General features: G+C 35.6%; 1 protein-coding gene across 3 annotated transcripts in view; it reads right to left on the bottom strand.

Moving 5' to 3' along the window:
- KDM4C (lysine demethylase 4C) overlaps positions 1-26,615 on the bottom strand; it is a 260,355-nt gene that overhangs the window by 35,720 nt on the left and 198,020 nt on the right. The window lies entirely within an intron of this gene.

Raw genomic sequence — 26,615 nt, forward strand, 5'->3', positions numbered from 1 at the left:
GGAAATAAGCTCCAACATGCTAAAAAAGACAATATAAGATGAACAGTATCTTGCCACCAAAAGACATTACCAGTAGATAGAGTAATTACTTCAGTAACTCCTATGGAGAACTGTTTTACATCACATATGGGAACTATCTTTTAAAACTCTCATTATGATAACAAATGCAAATACTATTGATGATCATAAAATTATCTCAAATATTATAAATACAAACATTTTATGTAATGACAAAAAACAATTAATTTAATAAAACATAGTGCTGGAACAGTGATTACTTCCATTTGTTCTAAATTTGCTAGCCACTGATTTTTGTTAAATACCCTCTTGTCTGCCTATGTCAGGAACACTAGTAAGAATAATTTTAATTTATTTTTACTGCATGGTTAATAATCCAAAGTATTTACTATTAACTCACATCCAATTGTTTTTCACAGGTTACTGGAGAATTTTGTTCTCTACTGTTTATTGATTTTCATATCCTGAATAAAACCTGCAAAAATTTTGTTATATAAATCAGCATTTACATAGTTCCAATGGCTTCTGGCACTCAGTTTGTGACTCAAATAATGCTTTTTGCAAGGGCTAGCCCTGTCAAGCTCTTGCAGGGTTCTAGTTCCCATATCATTCTGAATGTGAAATACTCTACAGGTTTTGCCTTCCCTCTGAAAGCAAACTGCCTGTGTGGCTTCGCAAAAGCAGAACTTAAGAGTAGCATCTAGCATCTGGAACTTAGTGAAAAATTTTATTTATCATTCACTAAAAGGACCAGAACTCAGCTCAGTCTACTGTAGGACCATCAGGCCTGAAAGACTAGTAAGATGTAAAGATGATTTTGCCATCAAAAGAAATGTTTCAGAGACTTCACTGATATGCTTCCATCTCATTGTGCATTTGTACTCATCTGCAAGAGGTCATTTCCAGATAAGTAGAGCAACTGGTTCTCAAGGAAGCTTAAGGATGTTTTTTTTATAAATACACGTTCAGAACCAACTAAACAGAAATTCCAGAAAGAAAATACAATTGAAATCTAATTTGTATCATGTCTAGACAATGAGTTCATGTAAATACACAACTCCTTTTTAAATGCTTTTTCACACGGATATATACATAAACTCACCGATCAGTGTAGTGGAAGAAAAAAGACTGAAATACTTATGAGTATTAAAAAAGCCAAACCAAACCAAACCAAACCAAAAACCCAACCAACCAAAAAAAAAAAAAAAACCAACCAAAAAAAGCCTACCAAATAAGAAACCTCAGGTGTGTTCTCATTAAAACACTCCAAAAATGTAGTTCAAACAAAATGTAGAGAATGGGGAAAAGAAATAAAGTAAAAAAACAGCTAAACTAGCGCTAACTGAAGAAATTGTAATGTTATATAAGGAAATGCTGATTCCCTTAAATTACTGGCTACACTTGCACAATACAGTGAATATGCAAACATTACAATGTGGTTGTAAGTTTCCTCTGCATGTTACTAAAGTATCATAAAAACCTGAGAGACGCAGAAATCTAAAACAATACATTACATGAGTAATGTTTCAGAAAAAAATATGTACTTACAACTAGATATATGCACAATTGTTCTCCTATATTAATATTTTAAGGTTTCTACTCTTATATAAAAGGAATACTGGTTGGTCATACGTAAATGTGTGAATGCAGACTTCAGGTCACATGACAAAAGTGAAGAAACTCCTGTGTTTTAACCATGCGATAAATCCATCTCACTGCCAAGTACGAGGAAGGTAACTGTTACATCAGTTAACTCCAAACACACATTAAATCTTTTGTGCTACACTCGTACACTCTTCAGGTATCTAAAAGATTAAGATCATGGATGTGAATGAGGGAAAAAGTTTCTGTACGTGCAGAAAAAGAAAAAACACCCTATTTCTCCCTAAGCTTAGGAAACACCAGAAAAACTATGAAAACCTTTCTTCTTTCAGAATGCACGAAAAGAATCAAGGTAGGCAAATAATGAAATATGTTTCCTATTTTCTGTAAGATGCTGTGTCCTTTATACAAGTATGACACCAAGAGGGATGACACAGATGTACCTCAGCCTTCCAAATGTGTCTCAAACTTCTGAATGAATTTTGAAAAGTACATGTGAAAGACAGGTGTACCAGCAAACTACAGCTTGCATAACTATATCAGGCAGCATGGCCTCATTCAGACATATGAGAAAAAGCTCCTTCCTGTTTGAAACTATACATCAAATAGTTAATCTATTACATTTTATTAATAAAATCAGAACCTACAGAATAAAAGCAGAGTAAACTATACATTTTTGGAACATTAGCTGAGCTACATACCAAGCTCTATATTAGCCATAAGAAGTAAATTGAACTGTGCTGTGTCTGATCCATAGTGGCAACACTTCCTCTCTTCAGCTTCTGAGAAATAATGTATTTCTCATACTCTCACCTGGGGCTTTACAACATATGAATTTAAATTATTTTTTCAACTTTCCCCCTCCCATGGTAATATTATTTATTATAGAATGGGGATACACGGAAAAAAAAAAGCAGGAGGGGGAAGAATGACATAAATGTAACAAAAAAACCCCAACAAAACCAAACCAACCAAACAACCAAAAATCAAACCCACAAAATGAACAAACCTGACATACCATGAACACATTTTCTGAAATACAATAATGCTAATTCAATGCCCAACTGACAGTTTTCCATTAGCTTGAAACAACAGCTGTTCCTATCAGCTAAAGCAAATTCAACATTCTAGATGGCTAGGAAGAATGTCATTTTGACAAAATGATTGCTAGATATTAGTGCAAAGCAGAGACCAAGGGGAAGGTAGCTAAGGATCAATCTTAATCAGAGACCCAGATGCAAAATGAATTGGAGAATAAATAAAACTGTTTATATAACTGGAGATTAAGAATATAGGACAGAACAATGTACTGCAATTTTCTAGATTGTGAAATGACCTCTTTTTGCCCCCCCCCCCCAAAATATTCTGCTGCAAATGGATTTCGTAATCATGGAATAGCTCTTTAATATTAATAGTTTGCAAATCTATAAACAGAATGGATTTTAAAGAACCAGTCTGAGGAAAACGAATGCCAGTATTTTACAGAAGAAAGCCCAGTGATAGCTTTCATAATAATTTTTATGCATCCTTATTTAAAGAATTTAATATTGCTTCCCTCCAAAAGAGTGATATTTACAAATAAAATTCAAGTCCCTAAAAGGATGATGAATCAATCACAGTAGCAGTGCTTTTTGATGTAAGGATTTATGAAAATAAGCACAAGCTGAGGTTGCAGCAATATGCCAGGGCTAGATTTTGGTAAACAATCTAGAGTACTGATTTCCCCCAAAATTATTTCTATGCCTTGGCACTTCTGCTTATGTGAAGAAGTTCACTGTAGTAAAGCATTAAATTCTACAAAAAGTAGCTCTTTCAAGAGAATCTCTAAAATTATTAAATTTCCAAATATTACTAAAAATCATCTCATAAGAGTTCTGCTGCTGGTGCTGCAGATGGTTATTAACTACTAGTCAGTAACCGATTTGTATATTCTCATCCTCATTTATATATTTGTCATTTTTTTGCTTTATAGGTATTGTTGGAAATAAACACTAAGAGATACCATTGTAAAGATTAGGAAATTAATGACAAATCATTGGTAATTTTTTTTCTGTAAGATCTCCTTTAGCATCTCTGCATTTCATAATGAACCTGCTTAACTTCAGAATTTATATTACCAGACAAGCAATATTGCTGTTATGTGTGATTACACTATAGATATGAAATGTCAGTCCTACTGTAACCAATAGTAAAATACCCATAACTTTTAACAGAGCAAAGATTTTACAGAGAATATTGACAGAAGGAGCTTCACCAGCTTATCAACTGTTATAACCTGAGACATCCAGTATAAATCGCACAGAGAATCTAATCTTTTCCTTCTCCATTCCAAAGCCATAACATGGATTAGAAGTGAGAAAAGATTACAGTCCAGTTGTACTGCAAGAGTGGGTAGCAAGGTACTGGCACAAAGATCCATTAACGATGCACAGTGCAATCAGAAGATGTACATACTATGAAGACATTTGACACATTATCTGCAGATCAGTGAGCGCTTGTTGTCTGCACATTCTTTCAGAATACAAAGTCAGCACTTAATTTTGGCAGAGCACATAGTACGTTTCTATGGAAACAAGCTCATTATTTTTTTTACATTTCATGTTTCCTTTTATTCCTGATTAATCTAAACCAAGATGAGTATTTGAGCTATGAAACTGACAGAGCTTAGAATCAGAACATGTGAAAAAAGAGTTTGTTAGATGATCTATTCTACTTCATTGTTCTGTATGTTCAGTCAATTACATAAAATTAACAGGAGTGGTGTTAGACAAAGTATCAAGAGACTATTTTGCATCCCTCTGGTATTTCAAACATAACAACTACTACCTCAGGGGGAAAAAAATCCAGTGCTTGTAGAAAACAATTTGTAATTTCCTGCCACTCAGTAAGTCTGCCTATTGCATGGGGCTATGGCAATATAAAGATGGCAGATATTATCTAGATGTAGGGGAAATCCTATTGTAAATTCCAGCAGAGAAGTAAACATAGTACTTACACATCAGTAGCAATTAAAAACAGTAATCTTATATTGTGATAACTCTGCAATAATGTAGTTTTGGGTCTACTCTCAGTGAGTAAACTTGCAAGTCATTACTTAATTTTGAATTAAACACGAAAAGATACTGAAATTGTGCCAAATACACATATTAATATACAATTTTAAGAGCTGATAAAATACAACCAGAACTTGCCAAAATCATATATAAATACAGTATACAACTATTATTTCAGTCAAACTGCTAAGGTACCAACAGCTTTTTAATTCATAGGAAAGACAAATATATAGTGCAGAGTTAAGAAAAACCTTGTTCCTTCTGAAGCATAGAATGTGTGATTGTAATGAGTCATTACACTGTGGGTTGAAAAGGAAAGAAAAAGAACCAAAGAAAACAAAACACTTGGTGAAGAAGTACTTATTTCAAAAGTGCCTGAAAAGGTTTGTATTGCTGTGATACACTATGCAGTCTCCTAAACTGGTAAACGTAAGCGTTGGGAGCCAAAAAGTAAGTAAAAGACCTTGTTAGAGCTGTTGTCCGCACAGTGGTACTCACCACAACAGTACCTTATGACTGTCATATCTGGGGAAATAAACTGCTGTGTATTTATTATCAGTACTTTTGAATTCCTCAACATTTGTAATCACATTTCAATACTAAGCACAGCAGTTAAGTCCCTACTCTTTTGTCCAGCTACAGCAGTACCATTAGCATTCTATGCTGTTGGAGATACCCAGAAAGTACTTGAGATGTCTGTAATTCTACCCTAGAGATCTACTGATAAAAATACCATATAAACATATCTCTACTATCTCCTCAGTCTTATTATCAACAAATACTAAAAGGAAAACACTCAATCACCAACATCTCCTTTAAAAAGAAGAAACACTACACACATAGTGAATATTCAGCTAGCACACAGCCACTGAACAAAAGAACAACCCCTTCCTTCTTCCAGACTAATATACACCAGGTGACACTGAGAATTTAGTTGTCCTAACTATTCTTTTGCCCACTTCATATTCACCTGCTTTCTGAAATGTGACCATGACCCCTCATTTTATAAGGAGACTGTCAAGATTTTAGCTCAACTATAGTTTTTATACAGTCATACATATATATATTTTTAATGCATTTTTATTAGAGGACAAAACAAAGCTTTTTCCCAGAAAATGTTTCTTCCCCTATAGCTTTGGAATGATGTGGGTGTTTTTTCGTGTTTTTTTTCCCCATAATTGTCATCTTTTAGCCTCCACATTTTACTATGTAAACAATTAAACACACAGGCTTAAAAGGGGATTTTTTTAAGACACATTGTGTCTGTATTCAGTGCATTTTTCAGGCATACTGAAATGAACAAGAAATGATTGATGCTAGTATTGGAAGGGCAAAATTTCAGGAAGATTAATACAGGAGGTTGGAAAGAATCTCCTTTTCTTTATTCTCCAGGAAGAAAGCATTTTTATTAAAACTTTGCTTCATATTTGCATAGACCACTTTGAATAGATTTGCCATTTACACACAGGCTAAAATAACTGACAAGCTGTGAAATACCACTTATGCTGAAAATGTGATGAGGCATCAATTCACTGCCTCACTGCTGCAGCCTCCAGGCATCCCAGTATTATATTGTAACTGCACTCTTTCCAACCGATTCCTATAGGACTTACTGGAAATTAAAGGCAATGGTCAACTTCAGATTATTTTCTGCACTCCAGTCATCTGGTCACAAACCCCAGTATGTAACACAGAGACCAAACAACTGGGTAAAATGAGAGCTAAACTATTCTGAAAAATAAAAGAGGTTGGAGGGAACCTCTAGAGCTCATGTAGTCCAACAACTCGACAAAGCAGACCTAGATCAGTTTGCAACAAGGCCCATGCAACTGAGTTTTGAATATCTCCAAATACCCCTCAACTTTGCTGGGCATCTGTTCAAGCATTCGACCATCACTTTTCATAGGAAAAAAATCCTTTTCTTTCACAACATTGGAATGCTCTGATTTGTGTTCTTTGCCTCTCAGGTTACCACCACACACCTCCCCCAAACAACCATCTCCATCTTCGTTGTATCCTCTGACTACCTAGGTATAAATAGCAGTAAGATCTCTGAAAAGAGGTGTCTCTTTCCCAGGCTAAAAACAATTAGTTTACTCAGATCCTTTGTACAAGTCTTGTGCTCCAGACCTGACCATCTCAGTGACCTTTCATTGGGCTTGCTGCCATATGTCAGTAACAGGGAGACCAAGTGCAGTCCTACAAAAGCCAAATAAAAGGGAAGGATAGATTAATACTCTGAGCCTGATGGCTACAGTATTGCAAATCATGACCTGGATGCAGTTCATCCTCTTTGCTGCAAGGGCATAGCGCTGATTCATGTTCAACTTCTCCACCAGGATTCCCATTGGTTTTTCCGCAAAGCCTATCAAGGTAAATTCAAGTGCCAGACTTCGTATTATTCAGATTTCAAAAGAGACAGATCCCCCATAAAATAGAACAAAATAGTTAGAGAAGATACCTAGAATTTGCCAACTCAGAAAAGCCTTTAACTGACAATGAACAAAGAACTTTAAGAGACTGGGTGGCCATTTCAAGCTCCAGTTCTTCATTAGTTGTCATTTAATGCAAAGCACTGCTTTGAGTAATAGCACTATTTATACTTAGTACAGAGATCAGCACTGTTTCTACATAGTTTATTTTATAATAATTGCTTAACTGTACTTTACACGAACACAAACAAACACACAGAGAGAAGTTACCATTTTAAGAGAGCACTTAAAATTAGAACACTGAGATACAGCATTGAAAGCATTATATTCTTAGCAATATCCTGCAAACAATTTACTGAAATGAAAAAATGCAAAGTCGCTCTTTATTGAAATAAAGGTATCACCATCTCTGATCTAATAAGCTATCCTTCTGAGAATGGCTGGTCAGTAAGGTGATACCCATGAACTAAAAAGGTATTTCCATACACATTCCAAAGAAAACAAAATTACTAAAGAGACAATCATATAGAAATCAAGACATGCAAGTTTAAATGCTCAGAAGCAAGAATCTTGTCAAGCTCAAACAGAAACCTCTGATGACAATAAAAGCACAAATATCAAAATTTCATCTACCTACTAGTACGACAGTGATGTGCTGCTTTGCGTCTTAAAAGATTAGAAGATGGGAATTTATTTTAGTGTATGTCCTCTGGGCAAGAAGAGGTCACGGCCAATTATGTAGGTGAATGCACTTTGCCCCTGGGAAGGAAAATATTGTGTCTGTGAAGTACACTGAATGAGGGCACAGCTGCTTGTCAAGTTGTTCTCTGTTGAAGGGAAACTACTGTGGACAGAAAGCACTACTAGAAAACTAGGGTAAGTAAAAACATTTAGTGTGGTTATGTTACTGGCCAAGAAATACCTGGCATCTCTACAGTAAATCCAGCAAATGTGAGTCATGACATTTCCACGTGCTAACAATAGCACATGAAAAACCAAATAAGTCAAAACTTAAAACAGAGAGCTATTTCACACTAGAACTATATGGGGTATTTTTGTTTGTTTGCATGGGGGTTTTTTATGCTGGTTGGTTGTGAAGGAGTCAAGGCACACATATGTTTAACATTCTCTGTATCACAGAAAGTTTATTTTTCATTTCTGAAAAGCCTGAAGGACTTTATAGCTTACCAAGAAAAGATTATTTCTGAAGCTTTCAGCCAAAAATCAAAATCTATTTTTCAGCAGAGTTGATGCTAACATTATACCTAACCAGAAAAATAGTGTCATTTGAACAGACAAAAGTGATAAGGCAGTACAGAAAATGTGTGACATTCTTTAAGACAATATTATGTATAAGAAGTTTAAAAAAATCCACAATCTAAAATTAATCAGTTTTATTATCTGAGAAACAGAAAGCTATTTCTAAATGCCTCCTTCATTTCTAAATCCTGTACTAACTTCACTAAGTAAACATTTAGAATAATCAGATCCTGCTGCAGAAGAGGGTGAGCCTTGTCTTGGAGTATTTAGCCATAATAAAATGACATATCATTGCTCCTTTTATTCTGAAATATATTAGTTGTTAAAATACTTAATATAATATAATAATATAATATAATATTATTACATTAAGTATATTAACAATATATTATATATTAAGTATATTAACAATATAATATAATATATAATATACTGATTGAACTGGTTATTGGCAAAAAATGCAGAAGCAAAAACTGGAATTATAATATGTTTAATATGAGTTGCTCTTTCCCTTTATCTTTTCTTCTTGCTGTTGCTTTCCACAAAAGATTTAAAAAAAAAATAGAACAATACGATGTCTTTATTGTGGGCAGGTACGTAAATGACCTTTTGCTTAAAAAATCCCATATAGTATCATTCTTCTTGCATAAACCCAAAAGTATGTGGATGTCAGCACAGTTGTAAAGCGTTCCAAGTTTGCCATGGAAACAACATTCTTATTGCAAAATAATACAACTGCTCACTGTGGACTATTGGCATGAAAGCTCCCAATCCAAGCTCATTGACAGCTTGTGGAGTGGACAGATGAGGCATGGAAAATATTTTAAATTAGTTCATTTATCTTGCTCAGACATGGGAAGAGACGGAGAATTTTTCATGTTTATAGAAAAAAAGCAGAGAGAGAGAGAGAGAGAGAGAGAGAAAGAGAAAGGGGGAAGGGGATAAGGAGGAAAAGGCAGGGGTAAAAAGGGGGATGAAATAAGAAAGATAGAAGGGGCATAAAAGTAGGATAAAGGAGTGATGGGCAAGAGGGGAAAGGAGGAAAGGAAGGGAAAGGATAAAGACACCACCTAACCATCTTTTTATATAAATTATTACCAGTTAAGCTAAATTTCACAGACAACGCATTTTTTGTTCATCAGAAAATATAGACCCCAACCCTAACTAAACAAGCACATTTTTAACTGGTTTTATCTTCATAGTTTTCCAAGAATAAACACTAGTTCTTTTTACTGCATCAAACACATCCAGATTTAAATTGTTTTGTCCTAAATATTCAGATTATAGATATTTTTCAAACATACTTCAGAAACTATGCCATACACATCCAAGATGAAGAACACAACAGACTAGATATTTAGTTAATACAGTGTCTTATTGCCATGGACGTTACTGGAGCCCAAGACATTGTAAAGGAAATGGCTCAAAGGACAGAGTAACGTACTGCAAGCCAGATGACTAATTTTGTTCCCGAGATTCCAATGTCGCCTAAGAGTGTGATTCTGACAAACTCAGGGATAGAGTTCCTACTCCTGCTTTGGACTTGTATCACTCTATGGTTATGCCTAGAAAGGCAGCCTAGTACTGCATCAAACGCATAGAAGATCTAAATATACCTGATATGTACATGTAAAACTTCCTTGAGAAGCTCACAGAGCATCTTGCCACAGATAATGAAGTGCATGAAAATTTACACAAGAACATGGAATTCTTTTTTATCAGAATAATGAAGAACCATTACAAAGGTCTGCAATTACTGATTGTTTCTGCAGCGTCAGTTCTAATTCCATATAGAGAGAGGCTTTGACTCCTATTTATCTATTGAAATGTAAGATATTATTCTAAAAGTAAATGCTAAAGTTAAACAATGCAGTTTAAAGAGAATCTGAATAAAAATAAGTGTGTGTCTTAGTTATTTCTGACAGAGATACCACCTTTGGATAACATTTGATTGCATTTTGTACAGCAATTTCCTGTACGCACCTCAAATTTTGCTTCATATAGAAATATATATGTTTAATCTTTATGTTTTTAATTTATTCAGTATGTCTTCCTCTTTACCCAGCTTTTCAGACACAACAATTAGGCTTGAATAAGGTCAGAGTTTTCCTCACATCTTTATCTTCAATGTTTTTTATTTTTTAATTTCTCACTCTGGGAAATGCTTCACATCCTTGATGGACATGGAATTGATTTGTTTAGTGTGAGTATTTAGCAATGACTGCTACTGAAGGGCAAGTTGGGCTCTCTTCCACATGATACCCAGTCCAATAAAACTGCATGACAGAAAGAAAATTTTTATAAGCTATCTTACCTATTCTGTGCCTGCACTGATCCATCTATTTGATCTAAGTGGACCCATTTATCATGTAAACTATTTTGTTCAATTTTAAAATATCCCTTTTAGCATCTCCGCCATCTGGCTGCAAACTTTTATCTCCCCAAAAGCATAATCCCTCACTGTAAACAGTGAGGGAAAAAATTTGTTAAATTATGAAGTTCTAGTCTATGAGCCCGTTGGCCCAGTTGCCCATGGTATAATTTTGAGAGCTTCTTTTCTTCTGCTTTTGTATTACAAATAAACTCCTAACTACAGGTTTAATTTTAAAAGTAGTTTTTTTCAAGTTCTCTGTCAAAGGTTGTATCAGCAACAATACACAGAAAAGTATGAAAGCCCAATATTTTAAAAGTCACAGAGCAGGAAAAACACATAGCATATAGTCTGACTTTTGATACCAATTTTTAAAACTTCTTTTTGACTAGTTAGACTCCTGGAAGATATCCTTTCTCTCCACATAATGCAACCAACTCCTGCGTTAATGGACCACTAAAAGATGCTTCATTGTGTCTTAATGGCATAATACATTATAGAAGTCAGGTGAAGGAAAGAATTACACCTCTCAGTCTAAAGACGTGTCATATAAAAAGCCATAGCTGATATTTCCAGAAAGAAATATAATGACAATTTGCAAATATAGCACTGTCAAGTAATCAGTGAATTTCTGAAAACTTGTCTATCATAGAAAAGATTTTTTACAACTTGTCCAGAATTCAACTAAATTATTGATTGGAACCACCAACACTGATTTTAATATACCATTCATATATCTAAGCATCTTGATTAATTTTGGAGCAGACAAGTACAATATTTCAAAGAATAATTTATTTATTTTAGATCCTACATACCCCTAAAATGACTCACTAGATCTATGCTTGATCGGTCAAAAATTCTAAATGTTTATTCACGAACTGAGACAGCACACAAACATTTCCACTCATACACTGTCCTGTTGCTAAACACAATCTAATGGCTCAGTACAAGAGAAAGAAGACACAGATATTTAGATCCCTGAAGTAAAACAGTACAGAACAACTAATACAGTGATATGGAAGCACTCATGATACACAAATTTTCTAGGTAACTGTGCCTCATTAATATACTTATTTCCACAGGTCTTTGCAATATTAAGACTAATAACTCCCCTGTGATTCCTGTGTGGTAGGGGCGGCACACACGGTACAAATCAAATTCTTCTATACAGTGTAGTTGGTTCAGCACCCTTAGAACAGCATTCCAGACTTTTCTGAACTGAGGGAGTTCATCATAGTCTGAGATCACACAGGAGGCAACACTGAGCATCTGGATACCACAGAGACCAAAAAAAAAAAAATCTCTGGAAGCAAAATTGATCAGATCTTTCTGATTTCTTGAAATTGTTGCAGATCAGCCAAGTCTGTAGATGATATAACTGATACTTCCCCATTTCACACTGATGGGGTTGACATAGATCTACATAACAATGGTTCACCTTTCATTTATAACTTCATTTACAAACAGCAGCTTCAAAAGTGAGGTCACATTAGTTAATCACACTTTTTAAAAAGTTGGGGTTTAACCTATTACAGAACTGTTTTTAAAACAACAAAGGAAAGCTGAAAAAAGCAAACAACATAAAACTGTTGTTATATTTAGGATTCAAAGTATATGTTTTATTGTTTTCACGGCTTCACTCAGAAACACTAATTCTTTTTACTTCTCTCATTTTATCTCATTATTTTACTAATTTTTTCTTATTTATGATTAACAACAAGTTTTTAAGCTTCAAGGAAGTTTGCCCAGAGAAACACAGTAGAAGATCCTACTCAGTTCTCAGAGGTATTTATCAGTAAGACAGAAAAAGGTGAAGAACATAACAAATTAAAAAGCAAAAGGAAAAATGTTTTATTCTAACATTAAATTTTTACAAATTTTATTGTATTCATTCATTCTTTAAAATACTAATCCTACTTTTTTTATGTAAATGTTCAAAAAAAGTAAAAACTTTTGTCAATTTCCTCTACATCCTTTTGCCCTGGAGATACTAGATACAAAGAACTGTGTGATCTAGAGCTGAAAATTAATGACTATTAAGTGAAGATGAGTTTAGTTATGAGAAATCAGGCAAACAATTGTTTTGAATAAAATTATTGAAAATTTTTTTTGAGTCCTAGGAAGTGCATTCTGGGATCATGGTGACAAGCTGCACAAAACCAATTGAGACTTCTTGGAAATCTCCACAACCATGGCTGGCCTGGCATTTCCACTGCAGAAATCATGACTCTGTATGAACTAACATGAACTACTCTGTGCAATTGTGAGAACAGACTGTGTCACTTTGATTCGTTTTGTTTTATTGCACTGAGACAGACAGAAGAGATGGGTGCACTTCCACAATCTACTTGTATATATTTACTACAGTACACTTTGCACACTGAACCGATGGAGTTTACAAAATTGTTTGCAAATGAGTTCCAAACACTCGCTAGCTTCTTTCATTTTGTTTAACATACTTCTGAAAGAGTACATTCAAAGTCACAATGCTCACTGTATCACTTCCAGAGTTGTTCCTTGGGTAATTTTTATCTCTAATCTACTGCTTTCACTAACTGAGGTCATCTCAACCTGAATCTGTTTCACTCTATCTATGAGCACTTAACACCTTTTAAACTTGACAATATCTATCTTCGTTCTCATTGAAGTTCCTCTCTCAATCATTATTTTTCTATCAACAGCAATATGAGGAAAATAGTAATCATCTTCTTTTGATTTAATGACCTCTGTAATTTATTAGACACACAAGTATCCTCATAAGTATGAGCTGAAGAAAAAGTGAAGACGTAAGTAAAGCTCCTAGGAACTTTTTAACTCATGATATTTTCCAATGGTACATGACCATATTTTAAATAAGCAATGTGGTCCTCTCAATTGTCAATAAAAAGTAAAAGAAATATGACTGTATATGTTCAACATACATATGTACCTACCCTTTATGTAATCTGAGTAGCATTTTTTTCTTTAGCTGCCTTTTTCATAATTGACCTTCTATTCTTTCCTTTAAATACTCCCTAAGTCCCCCAAAAGATAGTAGGATACAGAATAGAATGCACAGAAGTATAATTTATTTTAAGCTCTGTACTCAATGACTACCACCAAGACTACTAAAGCAGTGGAAAATATCCAAATAAGTTTTATCATTTAAACTGATATACCATGTGGTAACCAAAAGCAAGCAATAAAAGTCTGGTTGGTACATGAAACAAAGAATAGTTAGAAAAGAGTAGAGGTAGATGCATGTACGGTCTAGGTTTCTTTATACAAAGGTCAGTATATTTTAATAAAGTCTGTTCTCGGTGTTTACATAATTTCTACGTATGGTCAAGTTTGTTCATAATTCCAATAGTCTTCCCACACCGTGTGGATTTCGCAGTATTAACTACCAGAAGACAAAAGATAGAGATTCAAAAGGTGTAATAAAATAATTATTGTGGTTCCTATTAGCAAAAAGAAGACAGTATGTATTTCAGTGCTCTCGTTAAGACCATTTAAATTTAAATACTGTAAAAATGTCGAGTTTAGAAAAAATACGATTCATCATGCATTGGTTGGGCGTTATTTCTGTTCCTTGCTGCATGCTGGAGACAAATCATATTGCTTTTCCATGATTAGGTATAATTTCTCCACATTAATTTTTGCTGATTTTTCAATTCAGCAAACATGAGGAAAAACTAAGATGTAGCAAATACGCCCAATACAATTGCATATAATTTTTATAGCAGAAATCAGGACAGAAGAATTTCTCACTGAAAAACAAACAAACAAACAAACAAACAAACAAACAAACAAAAAACCATAAAAAAACCCAAACAACCACCACCAAAAAACCACACCACCAGAAGTAATGAACAGTATTGATTTTATGTACAATTTGGAGTGTTTATTCTCTTATTTTTCCAAGCTGCTCAAGGAAGCAAATGCATGGATTTACACATGCATTTACACATAGTTTAGCACTCATGGACATTTATTGTAGTGGAACCAGATGGGTCACTTGGTAGAAGAGGATTTGTTCAAGAAAAGACATGTTTTACTAAACACTTTTTGAAAGATACAGTAGGCAGAAGAGAGGTCCCTAAATGCAACTTGGAGAGTTGTTAGTGCTAACTGATTCCACCTTCAGGCAGAGAAAGCAGCAGACGTACCCAGCCTGATGTTACAACACGCAACAAAGCAGCAGCTGCCTTTTAGCAGTGTGGCAAGTGCTAGAGCAGGCATGTGAACTGTGAGTCTTGCAGATACACATTGTGTATCTGCATTGCCTCATGACTTTTCCAGTGCGAGTTTTTCAATAAATTAACCCAATAAATCTGAACCCTGACCAAGGACACTTGAGTTTGGAAAGATCTTCATCAGGGCAGAGTGTTGACCATAGCATATATTATTTCATTGCTAAGATTTCATGAGGTTTCTTCTGCTTGTATTGACACTGCCTTAGAAGGCAAAATAAGTAGGCCTTCATGTAATCAGCATGTACTACCTGAAACACTTGATTTTGCCACAGTGCTTGCTTTAAATTATATAGCAAGATAAAAGATTTAAAAAAAAAAAGTCCACATAGAAAACCAATATAAGCTTGTTTGAAGTGTGGAGCTTCAAACAAGAGCAACCATAATTATTATTTTCAAGCACTTGTCAATATGCAGAAACAACATGATGATTAACATGAGAATTAGTATGGTAAAGAATAACATGACCTGTGCTTTAGGCTAGGACAAAGTGAAAGATATAGAAAGAGAGATCAAAACTACCAGATAAAAAAGGATAACTATGTCACATTCCTTACAGATGCTAGTTACCAGTAGTTCAGATACCAGAGGTCTTCAGGAAGACCTCTAAGGTAAAAATTTCATTTTCATGTCCCTATAGAACTGTGCATTGAAACAAAAAGAATCTGCAACAGTAATTCTAGAGAATGTAAAGATCCACCTACTCATATTGCCAAAAGTTTGTTAATTAGAGAATCTAAAAATGCACACTCACCTACTTTCAATCTATCTGTTTTCATCTGCGATATTTCCATATTCTCTGCAAGTCTAATGCAGGACCCCAGGTGTCCATCTTTAACGCAGTGAGCCAGTGCATCTGCTCAAATGCATAATGCTGTTTTCTGCCACAATGAATTTCCAGCAAAACAGCTTTTCATGAAAACAGAATACTTACAACAGAATATCGAAAGGATTATGCTGGTTTTGCTTTAGCAAGGCTGAGAATGTTTTAAGTATCTATTATGTGTTTTCACATGACTCTTTTAATATGCTGCCTTCATTAATGAATACAAATTTCATACCCTTTTTCTTTTCCGCATTAGAAAAATATTTTAAAACTTTGACTAATTAAATGCCCCTATAAATCTCTGCCGAAAATCAAAAAGGAGAATAAAGAAGCTCCTACACTTGGTAAATCAGTCAGTTTTTCTAGATATAAATTCTGCACATTTTCTATTCCATGGAGAGCAACTGATGGATTTAACTGATTGGTATATACAGCTCTCTCAAACAGGATGCAGTATCACATAAATGAATTAATATAACCTTATTTTACAAGGATGAGATAGCTCTTTCTGAGGGAGAAATGCATATAACTCATGCTAATCCATGTTTTCCCATTAATTTACTAACCCCTGTTTTCCCAATTATTTACTACATGGGCCTGAACAGACGATGCTACAAGTCCTCTTAGAGACCATGTTCATGGAGTTCCTTACAAAACAAAGGAGTAAGGTTGGCAGCACACATCCAGTTTTGTTCCAAATTATAAGCAGCTGCAGAGTACACTGGGACACTGAGTTTGGAAGGATAAAGCTTTTTTCAGGTTTAGACACATCTGTGACAATTCAATGGTCTTTTTATTTACAGAAGCTTAAACATGATTTTCCTAATAAGCAAAATTATTTTTATAATATAAAATGAAATTTAAAAATTAGCTTTTAAACTTGTCAACAATTTAAAAAAGCAGGCGTACTGATATTCCTGTAAAAAAACTTTAAGTATTCATTAACAGCTGAGAAAATAGGTGAGGCCTGCAGTGTTTTATCTTTTGACAACCTACCTCTTGACAAGATTTTCTGTAGCATGTGGTATAATGCTTTAGAAAACTGTCTGCTTCAGATTCCATCATGTTTTTTGCACATCCAAGAACAGGAAAAAATTTCATGACACCCAAGTCAGTGAATATAATTGTCCCAAAAGATGTTTAGTATTTTGTGAAATCTTTCCATTCACTAGAAAGAAATGAAATTCGTGTTGTGTTTTACTGCATCTACACAAACACATGGTAAGTGCTGTTACTGTTATTTGGGCAGTAGCTGTCTGGGACATACCTAACAGGGACACATATTTCTATTTTTTTCCAGAAGAACTGCTGTCTCTCTAGCATGTTCAGGAGTACCTCAAGACTGCTATTTATGGAATAAGAATTGGTACTGTTCCTCAGCCAAGAAATCAAGATAATTCCTCTGTACTCCTCTTATAAAGAAACTGTCATGGTTTAACCCTATCAGGCAACTAGGCACTTGCTCACTCCTCTCCACTCCCTAGTAGGATGGGGAGAAGAGTCAGAAAAAAGGCAAAACCCAGAGGTTCAGATAAGAACAGTTTAATAATTGAAAATACTACTACTACTACTACTACTACCAATAATAACAGTTGTATTAAAAAGGAGAGAGAGAGAATATAAAACCCAAGAAAAATACGTGATGCACAGTACAGTTTCTCACTATCTCCTGACTGATCCTGAACCTGTCCCCAAACCACAATCAGCCCCTGCTCCAAGTAACTCTCCCAGTTTATATACTGGGTGTGATGCTCTGTGGTACTGAATAGCTCTTTGGTCAGTTCAGGTCACCCATCTGAGCCATGCTCCCTCACATCTTCATGTAAACCTCCTCGCTTGTTATAGGGCATTGATAAGTCCTTGAGTAAGGGTAAGCAGTACTTGGGAACAGCCAAAACATCAGTGTTATCAACATTATCCTCATTTCAAATCCAAAATAGAGCACTGCACCAGCTACTAAGAAGCAAATGAAGTCTATCCCAACACAAACTAGGCCAGATATAAAACTATGAAAGAATACACAATTTATTTGGGAAGAAAACTATATGCAATTATTTCCAGCTAAAGCAATTAATACCTAAAGAAATTATGAGTAGTAATCTAGAAAACCTTCAGCTGTGCTTTGCAAAGACAAAGAAATACCTTATAACAATCAGCGGCAACTAACCAGTCCACCCACATACAACACAGCTAAATATTCATATGGGTACAAACAACGAGATGTGTCCATTCCAGGGTCAGCAATTGGAAGAGAAAGGGGCTTTTTCCTTCTTACGACTTCTCAGATAGTGTATCAGTAAGGGGAAAATATTAAATTACCCCTACCCATTGTAGCATGTAGCTTGGCCAGGCAAAAACAGGGAAGGTGATCTGCCTTAGGCAGGGAATCACTGTCCTACTCCTTGAAAGAGTGATTTTTTAAGTTGCAAATGAGAGCTGTGCATGCTTCAGATCTGCTAGGTTAGGACATTTCCTCAGTCCAGCAAGCATACCAGCAAGCAGGCACAAAACAGACCAAGGTGACACCTCAGGTTTATCACCTGAGGAGCAAAGGGAAAGGGCCAAGAAACTGCATCACTCCATGTGCTGGTTTGGGTGGGGTAGAGTTAATTTTCTTCATAGTAGCTGGTATGGGGCTGTGTTTTGGACTTCTGCTGAAAATGGGGTTGATAATGTAACAATGGTTTGTTTAGTTATTGCTGAGGTCTTATTTCCCATCCTATGACAACCTACTTCACAACTCCCTTCCTGCTTCCACACTGATTGCTCTACTTCTCTTTTTCTTCTCTGCAAAATATGAAAGTTATAGCTAGTGTAAGTCATAACTTGCAGGAAGCATTAAGTATTAGATGCAAGATAAGATGATATTGACATAACAGATCCCTGTTATAATGCAAATTAGTCCCCTATTTGAATGCACTCCAGTTTGAAAAGCAGTGTTATTCAAAACTGGCTCTTCACCAATGACCTACAATGTGAATTTCAGGAAAACAGACTTTTGTACCATTGTGACTCCCATAACTTAAGTTTATCTTCCCAGATCTGATGATCAGATACTAGCAAAGCTGTTCCTAAGACTTTGTACGATACGCTAAAAGAGAAGGGTTTTTTCTGCTTTATCATTATAAAATGTATGAAATATGTTTAAATTATATAAAAATATGATTCTTAGAGAAATCCAACAGAATTTTCTCACAGTCCTACCTTTAAAAACAATATCTTAATTGTATTCTAAAATCATGCTAATGTATTACCTCATAGGACATGAAAGCTATGTGGCTTAAGAGATCTCAGATATATTAAATTGGATAATATTTATTACAAGTGATTACTAGTGATTTTGACTTTATGCCCAAGTTCCTAATTACCACACTGTAACATAGCTAGAAGATAGCAATGTTTTCAATAACATTGTGACAAAGAACAAATGCAAGATTTATCCATCAATATTTATAACCTCTTTTTGAAGGATGGATATATTTGATGGCTTGAAAAAACAATCTATCTTTTTATTTTCTTACCACAAATATGAAATTCAAAAGGTTCTTAAAATAAAGGAAGAATTTCACTGTGGATAGGTTTGGAAAAATGCTCAGCAGCGACTGTTAGGAATAACAGCACAACAAAAATTGAGTAAGTACGTGAATGAAGTATAAACAATATGTAAAGGGGTTCATGATCTTTGAAGTGCTAAATGCTATTGTTTCAGAGATCAGGGCTCCTACACGTTTTAGACAGTACAAATAAAGAAACAAGGATTAGGCAACTCTGAAAAAGAAAAACCCAACTTGAAAAGAAAACGGTGCCATGAATAAAATACAGAACATATCCATACTGAACAAGACATATTGAAACCGAGTAACTGAAATTCAATATTGAAAGCACTCATCCTTCAAAAGCTATAAAAACATGGACAGGCAACATTTAGAAGTTATGATTATGCTATATATTCAGGAATTGACTAACAACTTGCACACTCCATGATCCAGCTGTGAGTCAGATGTCAGCATTATGGGACACAAGTCATGGTAACTTGGTTCTGCAAGACTTTTCTGGCTCTGTGGCTTGAAGTTTCCTGCTACCCTTGTGTCATTTTGGCTCGAGTTCTCATTTGTGCTACACCAACAGTATAAAAAATACATAGACATTTAAATGAGTCATTTTCCTTTATGCCTTCCCAGCAGGACACCGCAGCAAAGTCTTTCATAGAGAATATCTAAACTTTATTCTTCAATAACTGGAATTTTTAACGACAGTGCTCATCCAGGCTTATACACTTCATAGAGAAAATATGAATCTGGCAAAGGTCTTGTAGCGGTGTGCTTATTTCACATCTAGATAGGTTTTTTTTGTATTTTGAGCTTCCAGGGTGGGCATGTCTGGTATGCTCATCATGAAGAGGCCTGCAAGCTAAGAATCAGATCTTTCTTGAGGTCAGAACTAACTGATCCTAACTTATGTAAGATCAAGTTGTTAGTAAAAAAGTATTCCTTCAAAATAACTTTTGAAGCATAATTTTCACAATGGTCACATAACAGCATTACAAGATATATTTTGTGTAGCATGTTGAAGGTGAATTCTCTGTGAGTATTGTCAGTATTTTCAGTAACACCAAATGATATGTGTTCTGTGTATTACTCATGGTATGTTTTTTCTTTTTCAATCAATATTATATTTTCCTGCTTCTTTTCCTTCTATTCTGTTGGTTTACTTTACAAATATAAATAATTGGCAATTATGTAAAAATTGTAACACTGTACAAATAATGAAATTCCATGGACTACACTGTGGTAAATGAGTGTGAAACACAGTTCTGTGACCATTATTAAAATGCTGGTGCATTGCAGGAAATGTAGTTTGCTTCAAGATGAATGTTTTATTTGAAAAACAGAATGATCAGCAAACCTTGTTTTTCTTAGTAAGTTAAAACTATATTACAGAGTCCCAGAATATTCTGAGCTGGAAGGGACCCTTGAGGACCACCAAAGTCCAACTCCTGGCCCTACACAGGTCACCTCAAGAATCATGCCTTGTGCCTAAGAATATTGTCTAAACACTTCTTGAACTCTGTCAGGTTTGGTGCTGTGACCACTGTCCTGGGGAGCCTGTTCCAGTGCCCAACCACCCTCTGGATGAAGAACCTTTTCTTAATATTCGACCTAAAGTTCTCCTGACATAACTTCATGCCATTGGCTTGGGTTCTGTCGCTGGTCACTACATATATATTTTTTTTTAATAAATGAATGTTTTGCGAATCCATTATGTGAGTTTCAAGGAAGTCAGAAGTCAGCAGCCCCAGCTGTACAGAAGTCAATTAAGCCTTTTATCCTCAATTGCTAATTGAACTGCATGACATGGTAATTCTGAACTCTATGATATATGAACTCTAAAATACAAAAATTATCTACAGTTATGATAAGTTTGGCTCATAATTCAGTAAGAGAGGCTGCATAGATTGTTGAAGTTTAAAAATTCTTCTGCATAATCTCTGCAGATTGCACATTCTATTCCATGGCAAAACCAAGAAAGTTTAGGGTTACCAAATTCACAATTTCACACAACAGAAGAAAACAGCAAAAATGTGTTGTATTGAGTATGGCTGAGCTGGAGTTCATTTCCCCACAGTAGCCCTCACAGTGCTGTGCTTTGCATTGGCAGCTAGAAGGGTATTGATAACACACCAGTGTTTTGGCTACTGCTGAGCACGGCACCAACACTGTAACATTCCTTCCTTAGTTGAGGGCAAAATCCTGGGAGGGGACACAAGTAGGGCAGCTGACCCAAACTAACCAAAGGGATATTCCATACCATACCATGTCAGCTCAGATATAAAAGCTAAGGCACAAAGCAGGGGGGTGGGCATTCATTGTCTAACAGCTGCCTGCTGAGAAACCCTGCGCTGAAGCCCTGCTTCTCAGGAGTGGCCGACCACCACTGCTCAAGGGAAGTAGAGAATAAAACCTGCTATCCTTCACTTCCATGTGCGCAAGCTTCGCTTTGCTTTTTGCTTTAAATAAACTGTCTTATCTCAACCCACAAGTTGTTTTCTTTTTTTCCCACCTTACTCTCTCCCCTGTCCCTCTGGGAAGGGGAGTGATAAAGCGGCTGGGTGGGCACCTGGTATCCAGCCAAGGTCAAAAAAAATTGATCATTTTAGCATTTTCATGCAGATTATTAAAAAAACCCAGAAAACAGGTTTAGAATCATTCTGCAACAACTCTTGTAAAGCCAGGCCAACTATATCACATATCTCATTCTATTTCCTGGTTGGCTGTGAGGGACTGTCAGGTTTGCATTTGAATTCCAGCTGTATCCAGTACTGATTTACACCTTTAAGGAGAGTTTCGTTCTTAGACAAAAGGCATGCAACTCCTAAGAACTATTCTCTTAATTCCCAGCAAAGGCAACATAGCTATTATTCAATCAAATTATACTTATTGTCATGGAGGTTTTGAAGATTTCTTAGAGCTGCACAGACAGGTCAAACACATAGAACTGCATAACTCTACAGTGACAGTCTGTACCATAATTGTCCTTTACTTATCAGAAGAGATATTTTGTCAGAGTAATAGCCTGAATGTGACTGCTGCTTGGTATCACAGTTTACTTCACCACATAGATCAGTTTCAAAGAATGACTTGAAGCCCTTTTTTTTTTTTTTGAAGCGCTGGGAAGCTTTGAATAGATTCTGTCTTGAGTGAGTCAGGTGATTATAGCAAAGTAGTAACAGGAACTGAACTGTAAAGCAGTTTAGTCAGTGCTGAAGGACAGATGTCTATACATCGTTTGTGGAGTTCTCCTTCAGACTACCTCATCTGATCTCTGTATTTTTTCATTGCTTTGTTACTAAATGTTTATGATACACATAGAAGGTTCTCCCTTTTTTTATTGGTGGAATTTTAAGGATTGCAAGAACCTTAACGAATCTGCGAAAACCTCATTTATTAGAATAATAATCATAATGTATGCACAGATGGATATATATGAATGAATTAATTGTAATAGTGGATTATCTTAGCTTTTTATTCAGTCTGAAGTTACAAACCAGTATAATGATACCAGCTTTCAAGAGAGTGGAAGAAATGTAAGAAAAAAAAGAAAGTATATTTACTGATAAGCTTTACCATATTATTATCATTGTTAAACAAAAACCCTGATACTGAATTAAACAAATAGTGCATTTATGGTATAACTTTCAGTCCTTTTATTTCTTTTTAAAACACTGGTTTGAGACAGTTCACTTATAATAACTAACTAATTTTCTCTCTTAGAATACTACCAAATATTCAGTTTTAATCTCACCCTGCATATAGAAATGATAACTCCAATAGTGCTACTCTTGCTCTAAAGAAGCAATGTCCTGTATATCCTTCAGTTTCAAATACGAATGAATTAATACAGGTTCTTACAGTACAAGAATTTTCATAGATTCTTCAGAAAAGCGACACAAATGAGTATTTCTAAAAATTTTATACTTGCTTTTAAAAATCATGAGGTTCTCCAGAAAAGATTTCACAAAAAGCAGGGTGCTTTAGCCCCACAATATCTAACAAACTACCACTGCAACTTTTGAGATGAGATATAACTGCCAATGTGTTATGTGTTGATTTAAGAAAAAATAATAATGTCAGACTTATTATATTTCTGAACACTTTGAGCGTTTGGCACTAAATATGGGTCAAAAATCACTAAACATATCAACAAGTGACACTCATTAAAACAAATCACACAAAATGGCATTTGTATGATAACACAATGTGACAGTACTACTGCTTTCATAAACAAAGAATGAAAATTAAACTTTCACAGTAAAATATTTCACTAGGCTAGATTGCAAAGTTTGACATGGTCAATTAATCACTGTAGGAATCAGACAAAGCTCAGTCTGCTGTAGTCAGGAAGCTCATTATTTCATTAAAATTGCAGTGTAGCTAGGACTCAAACATTCCTTTTATTAAAAATAATCACCAAGAAGTTGAATGGCAATTGTTAACCTCCTACACCAGAATTTTGTCTCCCATATAAATGAAGACTGAAAAGAAAAAAGTAGTAATGGTCAATAAAACTGCATTGGACTCACTTGTGTACAGAAAGTTGACGGACAGATTCAAGGAGTAGTTTACAATTTGTTCAGTAAAGCAGAGCAGTAAAAATGCTCTAAAAAAACCTGAACAAAAAACCATAAAAAAACCTTTTGCAATCAAAACTAAAAAGTCAAGAAAGGTCAGTTTTTAATTAATATTCTGAATTAAGTCGCTTTTGATTGCCCTTGGACTACGCTTTGAGGCCTCATCGAAGAGCACAGAAGAGCACAGAAGAGCAGTAAATTCGAGGGCTGTACCAGGCTAAAAAGTTTCCTAGTGATGTCCTTAATCCAGGCCCCAGAGAGGCTGCAGATTTTGCAAAGAGGAGGATCCACCCAGCATAGTAGACCTTTTGTTCCCCTCAGAAGAGTCACGTTCAATTATAACCTGTCTTTTCTTCCTCACGGAGGTGGTCTTGATATGAGATGTAGGTCTTTCTGACCTTGGAAACACTACTGGCATAGATGGACCATCATCCACATCATTAACTGACTGGCCTTTCACATCCAGAGCGTCGCACTCAGATACTAAGGCACCCGGAGAGATGAGGTTGGCAAGGAGGGCATTTGTCTGCCCCCCTGAGCATAGACTTGCCTCTTCATTTTTTTCCTTTAAGTTACTGCCTTCTGCATGGTGGTGGGAAGATATAGGATATCCTTGATCTTGTGTTATTTTCTGATGGTTGTTCCTGTTTCTTTCTCAGACTCCCTAATGCTCCTTAACTTTTTCAGTTCCTCCCAAATCTCTGACACCAGACTAAGCAGGTATCTGCTTGGTCACACCTCATACCATGGCTCTCATATTACTTTTCACCCCCCACATATGCCAATGTTTAAAGTCAATCAAACTCCACCTAAACATGAAATTACAACAACTGTAACTTTACCTTTTCCCCTCCTTGGAAGACAACAATATAAATATAGCTTAAGTGGGGAGGGAGGTCAGAAGAGATTCCACCTTTGTATTCTGGGATGGTTGACAGGCTATACCTATCTCCTCCCCCACAGGGACACCTATTGGTAAGACTCGAACAGTGAGCTCTATTGAGTGCTTCTTTGTGAAATTCAGAAAGCAAGCTTGTTTGTGATTATACTTTTAATGCTACATAGTCATCTCAAAATTGGATGTATTTTTTGTTGGCTGTATTATTCATATTCTAGGTATTCATGTGTGCTTCTGCAGACAGTCTATTTATCACTTGCAATCCAATGAGAACCTACATTTCTGTTGCTCAATAAACTACACTATTTTGCACCTGGCCATGAGTTATTGAACCTGACTGTACTTCTAGTCCAGCCATGAGAGTTCATTGGGTGTGACCAGGCGTTTAGTGTATCACACTATTTGTGAATCCATAATCACGGTAGTTTTCATTGAACCCAACCAGGTTTACACTGTCACTTGGCTCTGCATTTCTGTTGCTTAGTGTTTAAGTGGCCATCACGTAGTATCTAAGCCCAGCATCACCTAGTCCCTCTGATATCAGAGGACCACCTAGAATGCAACGGAGCTTATTTTTTGCCAAATTTAAGGCAACAGAAAAATTGGCCTTACTCTTAATGCAACATACGCCCTGCACCCTGAGATCAGAAGAGCTGCATGTTTTCATGGGAACTCTCTCTGAGTAGCCACATCAGTTCTGGTGAGTGCAGAAGACATAGTTTTCTGCTAGGTAGATGACATAGCTAAACAACTTTTAGGAAGGTGATGACCACCAACTGAACTCACTTTTTGACACTATAACTGTACATCCTTCTGCATTAACTGCTGTGCCATGCCCTAGTTACACTCTACAGGCTAATGCAGAGGTTCAGAGGTAGCTGCAGTTCCTCAGGCAATGCAGAGGCCTCATCAGTATCTCTTGTGAGAGCTGCCAGAACCAGGTGGGTGTCTCTGTTGGCCTGGCATTTCCCTGCCTCAGGAAACCCTGCTATGCACCAAGATCTGCTCCACTGCAGACCTGGCCAGCTATGGAGCAGCTCACCTTGGTTATTGACTTATCAAACACTATAACAAGACTTTTTAGCAAAGCCCACAAATTATCACTCTGCTTATGTAGAGTCTTTCCCTTTTCAAGTTTACCTCTCAAGATTTGCCACTTAGCAGATATTTGAAAAGTTTGAAGCTTTCTGTTTAGATAAGAAGTAATTTAACTGCAAATTAAGAAATTCAGAATCCAGATAATTCACCAAAAGGCCTACATGATGCACTCCAAACCTTCTCTAAGTTACAAGCTGTAACCTGCTGCACAGAATTACATATTCACATTCTTAATTATGTTAAAATAAAAACCTACCAAGGAATTACAATATAGAAAATCCTGTGCTTTATAACCTTTCCACAAAATAAATAAATAAATACTACTGTCTACACCCATAATACAGCACCAGCATCTATAACAAGAGCTGAATTTGAAAAGACTGTTAAAAATATTAATGTAGCTACTTTTTTGTTCACATTGGTGGTTAGTCTAGAAAAGACTTTCATTCACATATTTATTCTTCAATCCCCTCATTCTTAAAATTTCACTATATTAGACTTTCTTGTTCCCAAGTGTGCATTCCTTCTTCATGGTTAAATATGTGGATCCATAAAACTGATTGCTCTATTTAGCAACATCATTTCTTTTAGTTTTTGAAGGATCTCAGGATTATGCAATGCAGTAATCTGACCTTCCCATCAAATCTTAAGGAGAGCAGGAAGATTTTAAATGTCTAACAGAAGCTATACTTAAATC

Source organism: Manacus vitellinus, unplaced genomic scaffold (assembly GCF_001715985.3).
Source record: "Manacus vitellinus isolate BGI_N305 unplaced genomic scaffold, ASM171598v3 scaffold_18_pilon, whole genome shotgun sequence".
In the NCBI taxonomy this organism is placed as follows: Eukaryota; Metazoa; Chordata; class Aves; order Passeriformes; family Pipridae; genus Manacus; species Manacus vitellinus.